Source organism: Vicugna pacos, chromosome 20 (genome assembly GCF_048564905.1).
Source record: "Vicugna pacos chromosome 20, VicPac4, whole genome shotgun sequence".
NCBI lineage: Eukaryota > Metazoa > Chordata > Mammalia > Artiodactyla > Camelidae > Vicugna > Vicugna pacos.
The window spans coordinates 21,920,902-21,928,286 of NC_133006.1; positions in this window are offsets into that span (position 1 = coordinate 21,920,902).

A 7,385-nucleotide genomic window follows, 5' to 3' on the forward strand; every position below is an offset into this window, starting at 1 on the left:
CCCAGAACCTAGACCAGAAACTTGGCCACTGGAGGGTGGGGTGGGGCCTGCTGCAGCTCTCTCACCCAGGCTCCTCCCCTCTTCAGTACTCCTCTGCCCCTCCCTCCAGGCTGGGGTGCATCCTTCTTCGTCTTCCTAGGCCTCCCCTGCTCTCTGGTACCAACACACTGCCTGGCATATCATGGGTGTTGGCTAAATGTTTGTGAGTTGAGTTGACCCGTCTAGCACCGGGACAGCCAGGAACGTGTCATCTCAGTGAGGTAAGTAACTTGGTCACCCTGCCCAACCCTGGAATGATGGAGGAGAGGTGGACAGATAATTTGTCAAACACAGAGGTAAAAGAGATGGTGATCAACAATGGGGGAAGCAAAGGAGGCCAGGAGAGGGGATGGAGATGGAGTGATCAGGGATGCAGGGAGGCCCTCCTGAGATGACAACTTGTGGGCACCAAGCTGGGAGAACTCTGGGTGAAAAGGTTTCAGACAGAGAGGACAACACCTTCAAAGACGCAGAGGTGGAGTGTAATTGGTGTGGCTGGACCAGAGTGAGCAAGGCGGGAAAGGCAGGAGGGGAACCAGAGGGCTGAGGGTGGAGCAGATCTCACAGAACCCTGTTGGCCATTGGGAGGACTCAGATTCTGACTCTGAAGACAGGAGCCACTGCAAGTGTTAGAGTAGAGAATTGGCATGATCTGACTTGGGTTTAACAAGATCACTCAGCTGCTGTGTTGAGTGTGGGACAAGGGTGGGAGCAGTGAGGCCAGGCTGTTGCAGTCCTTCTGGAGAGACAGGGAGCAGCCAGACCAGAGGGGGAAGCCATGGAGGCGGTGAGAGGTGATCAGACCCGGCTTACATCTGGACGTGGAGCTGGCGGCTAGTTGATGGACAGGGTGTGGGGTGTGAGACAGGAGTTGAGGACAGTTCCCAGGATTGGGTCTGACTGGAAGGATGGAGCTACCATTTAATGAGATGGGGAAGCTGTAGGAAGAGCTGGTTGTGGGATTTGGGTGTCAGAAGGGCAGTGGGGGGTGTACAGACAGAAGAGCAACATAGAAAACAGTACGGGTCAGCAGGAATGGAGCACTGCACACACGTGATGCTCCCACCCGAGCACTCTGCACGATCTCATCTAATTCAATAATCTGGGGAAGGGAGATGCTGGTTTTGCCCCATGTAACAGAACAATTAGATATCACTCTGCATTCCTTCTGCTCATTCAAGCCTCCCTATGTCCCCTTCCCACAACAAACCAAAACAAAATATCGAGCAACCAGGTCCCAGGCAGTAGAGGCAGAGAGCAGAAGCTGCTTGAAGGCCCAGATTGCTCTGCCTTTTGTCAGAGCTCAGGATGAGCTAGTATCTGGTGGGACTTGGGGAAAGGAGGCAGAGCCTCTGGTTAGGCTGTAGGGGGGCTTCCAGGGGCTCACAGCCTCCCCCAGAGCCCAAAAGCAGCAGAGCACAGCCCAGAGAAACTAGGAGTGCCCCCATGTTACAATGAATGCATGGGGAGCCCAGGCACAGCCCAGAAGGAGTTCCCTCCCAGACAGTGAGACTGGGTACACAGGTGAGATTATTCTGGTCACAAATGACAGGAAACCTGGCCAGAAAGGCTTACACCCAGCTGTATACAGGAACTGGTCTGCAGGGACTTGGAAGAGACTTCTCTTCCCAACTCCACGTTCAGTGTCATCCAGTTGGTAGCTTGAATCAGCCCCAGTAGGAGTATTTACACAGTGGGAATTAGCAAACACTACACATCAGGACTTTCCTCTGGAAAGCTTGTTGTTACTAACACACCACGGCTTAAACCCTCTCCCTCAAAACATACTGTGACTTTTACTGGCTGACACCCCTGGGACATCCAGGGATAGGACTGAGTGCAGGACACTAAATATCACCCCTAGGGCTCAGACTTTCTGTCCTCATCATGTGCCTGGGTTCTTCCCAGGGTGGCAAGTTGGCGATAGGATCCAGCTCCGGATCCTAGAAGTCCCAGCGTAGAGACCCCAGTGGAGGCAAAAACTTCTCTGTCCCACAAGCCCCAGCAGAAGCCCCATAACTGAGAATCAGGGGTCCTACTAGGTCATGTGCTCATCCTGAACCAATCACAATGGCCAGGAAGAAGAAAACGCTGATGGGCCAGGCCCAGATCAGGAGCCGTGGTGTGTGTGTGTGTGTGTGTGTGTGTGTGTGTGTGTGTGTGTGTGTGTGTGTGTGTGTGTATGTGTGTGTGTGTGTATGCGTGCGCACATGCGCTCACACACACGGGGGCACTCACACAAACCCACATACTAAGAGAGGCAGAGGGCTCATGCCTCACAGCTCTTAGTGGAGGAAGGGGAACTGGATATTGGGCAGGCAACACCAATAGGGTCTCTCACACTTGGCTCTGTGGAGCAAATTCATATGTGTGACTGGCACAAGCTCACTCAGCCGGCTCAGGATTTGCGTCACCAAGACCCGGGCTCCTACCATTGTCCTGCTCTGTCCTCCTTGGGGTCACCATGATAGAGCTATGGAGCTCTGTCTGAGCTCTCACCCTGGTACCCAGACAGCCAAAGCCAGATTCAGGGCACAGAGCCTCTTCTCCCAGGGGCTTTCCTTATCAGGAAAATCCTTTTGGGAAGTGCCAGCAGCCCTCCCCTCACATCTCACTGGCGAGAACTGGGTCACATGGCCGCCCCTCCACCAATCATTGTTCACTTTAAAACCCACACAACATTAGGGGCTGGTCAGCCAGGAGGAGGGGCCCAGTGGTCAATGGAGTCTGTGAGGAGAGAGGTATTACATTGCCGAGAGCAGCAAAGCCCACTAAGGTGAGGCAGGAGGTTGGTGTAAGGCGTCTGCAGCCTCCTCAGCCTGTGCAGAGTGAGCTGCGTCCCTGCTTCTGAACCTGGGGGGTGGGGAGGGGGGCTGCCCCGCTGGGTCACTGCTCATCCTGGTTTGCCCAGCCACCCTGGTTTATGTCTGTCATCCCCCTGTAATTTCTAATTGCACCCCCTTTCCCTCTTAGAGGGAACCTGGGCTGGTAGAGGGCAGCCACTGAGGTCCCTGCAAGACTGGGGCATAGGAGAGCTGAGGTATCTCCAGGCCGGGACCCAGGGCAGGAAGTGTTTTCCAGAAACTTCTTCGCCACGCTCCCAACCAGGCTGAGGGCAGGAGCATGAGGTTTAGGGCTGCTCTGGGAGCCTGGCAGAGGTTCCTTTATTCTGAACTGAGGCCTTCACGCATGGCTTGGCTGAAATCTCTCCCAGACAGCTGGAGACTGGGCCTTGCCTCCCTCAAGCCTCATTCCTGAGGCCGAGGCACACAGTGTCAGCCCTAAGGCTGGGCAGGATGTCTCAGGCTAGGACAAGGCCGAGGACAGGCAGTGTCAGTGGCACAAACATGCTGCTGCATCTGTGTCTTGGTAGGTAAAAGCCACATCTTTGCTGGGGGCATTAGGAAGGCTTTGGGGGAGCACTAAGCAGCAGAGAAGCTTGGGACCATCTCAGGCAATATTTGCCACCCATGAATGGGAGGGTCGTTTCATGGTTTGCAACCAGCCTTATTTTAAGGGAACAAAAGCAAAAAAAAAAAAAAAAGGAACGAGAACACAAAATATCAGAGTATAACCTGTACAATAAGAGCGTCAGTTCACAAAGTATTGTCTCAGTTCCCAAAATTTTCTGGTTTTGGTTTTATGATACGTATGTTGTATATATCGTGTCCTGATATTACATGCACTTCAAAAAAGTTTGAAAAACAGTAGCTCAGTCTGACCCTAAACACGTAAAGTGATCTGGCCAAGGTCAACAACCAACAGGTGTGCGAACCATACCATGGTTTTCCAGCCTGCCTGCAGACTCAGCGGCTGATATTGGAGCACCTGCTCTAGACCGGCACCGTGCTAGATGCTTGGGGAGGGCTGCTTGGATGACTCAGGTGCACAAGCCATTTTAATGCCAAGGGTGTCTTGGGAACCCAGAGGAGAGACATCTGGCCCCATCCCCAGGCAGGGACTGGGAGTGGGGAAGGGAAAGAAGGGGGATCAGGAAAAGATTCCTAGAGGAGGGGCCTGTTGTGGTCAGATGTGTGTTTGTTCACAATCTGGAAAGGCCTGTCCTGAGGCTCTCTTCTAGAGGGCAAAGCTTGAACAGGGACAGGGGTGTGATGAGCCATTAGGGGGCCTGGTGGGGTTGCTACTCTGTCTGAGGCTGGATGTCATCTGGGGGCTCACTGCCTCCCTGTACTCTAAACTCCATTTCAAGGCACTGCCTTCCCCCAACTCATCCCCATCTCTGGCTATAGCTGGGGAGAGGAATCTCCCAAACAGCCAACAGCTCCAGGCTGGAGTGCGCCCGCAGCCCAGGCTGAGAGAAGGTGCTGGCTGCAGCTTCCTCCCTGGGCCTGACCCCTGTGCTCTCTTCACCCTAGCTCTGAGCTGCCCAGCCTGCCCAGCCCCCGTCAGCCGGGGTGCTCTGGAGAACCAGGACGATGCAGAAACAGGTAGGTGAGTAGTAAATGCTGAGTTAGTAGAACCAGGCCTGGTGGGGGCTATGCCTCCCTGCACCCTCGGTCCTCGCCCCTAGGCCAGACCACCTTCCCAGGCACCCTCGGGGTGGGCAGCCTGGGGTAGGGTGAACTAGGTCCCCCAGTACTCACCCCTCCATGGACGGGTGTCTCTGCTATTTCTCAGCGCCCCATTGGCAACATTCCTGGGCTTGGGGCAAGGCCTAATTAGTCCAGAAGCCTAAGTAATGCAAAAGGCACTAGAGTGGGGCTCCCCTCATTGCCAGTGACAAGCAGCAAGATTTAGAGTCAGCAATTTCCCTACACTGGACCTTGTGCCTCTGGCTACAAAAGGAGAAAAGATGTCCAAAGTGCCCCCAGCCCTGGAGGCTGAGGACCATACTCAACCGCTTCCTCTGGAAGTCCTTTTAAGCATCTAACCTGCAGCCCTCTAGCTTGCTGCAAAATCCAGGAGCAACAGTTTCCCCCAGGCTGAGAACCCAAGTGCTAGAACCAAAACCCCACACGCCCTGGGCTCCACTCAGCCAGTCCCTCCCAGGAAGCCCCATCCAGGTGGACAGTTTGATGGAGGTGCTGGGGACAGTGTGCTAATGGCTGTTGAAGCTCCACAGTGTTGGTGTGAGTTAATTACCCTGGAGGCCAGAGTCAGATGAGTACTTCATAAAGCTAGAGCCCCCGGTGATGTATTCCTTCATCCTCCATTGCTGTAAGAGAGAGCTGTGGGATGGCTCAGAAGACGGGCATCCAGATTGGGGGGAATGCACCAGTGCTGCCTCTCACTGCATACTCAGCCCTGACCTGGGCCCAAGGGGGACTTGGCCACTTATTGGGGGACCCTGGGCCCCTCCCTCTCTCTCTCACAACACTTCTGGATTAGGTGGCTTACTCTGACATGCTCTATGCCATGTAACCCCAGGTGTGGGACAGGGATCAAGACCTCCGCCAGCCACAGAGGGCACTGGCCTGGGAGAGAGAGTAACCACAGGCTCAATAAACTCCCAATCCGACCACAAGCAGGCAACTGCAGAGCACTGGTCACTGTGGGCTGGAGAGGCAGGCATGGGCACCACGGTGTGACATTTGCCTGACTGTCTCTCTCTCTCTCTCTCACACACACACACACACACACACACACACAGCAGATGCTCTAGGGATCCTCCCCAGCACTTGTCCATGGCAGTTCCAGGGCCCCCTTGAGGGCTTGGTGGGAGCAGAAGGAAGGGATGACTGGCCTTGTTCTGAAAGCCAGTGTCACTCCCACAACTTGGGCTTCCTCCACTGCCTCATGAGCTCTCAGAACCCCCTGTTTATCCACCTGAACGGCTCCCGCCCTGCAGCTTTCTAATAGGAAGCAGGTGGGCTGTGAGAGTGAGGGCAGGCTACTCCATACCTGCCTGGGCCCTGTGCCCACTTGAGCCGTTCCAGTGCATTCTGACCTGCCTAGAGAGCTGGGGCAGGAGTCACTCCCAGGAATGCCCGGAGCCCACCCCCAGCCCAGATGCCCTGAAGCAGATCTGCCTCTCTGGGGATGGTCCCTCTGGCCATCTTGATCCAGGCTCAGCCAAGGGGGTGGTCTGAAGCCCAGGCCTGTCCTGCTCCTCCAGCCCTAGCCCAAGAGGATACTTTCTCCTGCAGCATAAAGCAATGCCTCACTCCAGCCTGGACACAGCACCCTGGGGCTGCCCTGGACAGATGGGGGTGGGGGCCAGGAAGAACATGTGAGCACAGGGTACAGCACAGAGCTGGGAGGCCAGGGATGGAGGGAGGGGAGGTGTCCCGGGGAGGGTCTCCCACTCCTCCCTCCCCTCCCACCCTGGCTACTGTCACTTCCATTTTCCCAGCCTCCCTAGACTCTACTAGCAACCTTCATTTACAGGAAACTGAGGTCCCAAAGGGAGAACACTTGTCGGAGGTGGGGGTAGGCAGGCATCTACCCTCAAGCCTTCTGCCTGAGGCCTCGTCCCATCTCTACCTCTGTCCTTCCCTTGGGCCAGTCTCTGCCCTTCTCAGGACCTGTTTCCTTATCTGTAAACTGGGTGCTTTGCACATAGTGATCTCTGGGGTCCTTTCCTGATTCCCCCCCTCTAGGTGAGCTGCATTCTCCCAGCCCCTGGCCTGATTCCCTTTGGCCTCTAGCCAGCTGTGCTGCCTCTGGCAGGATTTCAGCCTCTCTGAGCTCATTGACTCCTTTGTACACTGGGGTCATATTCCCTTGCCCTGCTGACCTCTGAGCCTGTTGTGAGGGTTAAATGTTATCAAGGATGGCAAAGCGCTTTGAAACGTGTGATAGAAGGATTGCATAATTCTGGGGTCTCTGTGTGAGAGCCCAGCTCTGTTTTGTTTGGCTGGCCTGCTGTAGTCTCATATTTGAATGCCATTAGGCAGAATACTCACTGTCCAGTAGGCCCTCGGCCTCCCCACCTCCTACTTTCTTAGAGTGGACAGCCATATCATACGGCTACCTTTGTGTCTGGCCCTGAGTTTGATGGTGTCAGAGTCCTCACTCCCATCCAAGAGCCTCTGGGGTCCCGTGGGTACCCCCTGACAGAGATCACAGGGCTGGAGCACACAGGTCATAGAGGGCCCAGCAGGCCACCTCTGCATCCTGCCACCTCCCCACACCCTCCAATGCCCAGGCCCCCAGCCTCCCAGGCCCAAGGGTAGGAAGGGGCCCACAGGTGCTGCCTTTAGCCACTGCTGATGACAAATTGCTCCCATGGGTTCTGAAATGACCACGTAGTTTTCCCTTTTTCCAGTGAGGAATTTGCCAAGTCTCCCCCAGCCTGAGCCCCCCTCCCCAATCTACACCCTGCCTGTGTTCCTCAGACCTTAAAGAATATTTAACCACCTGTTAAATGATCTATCCCATTGAGG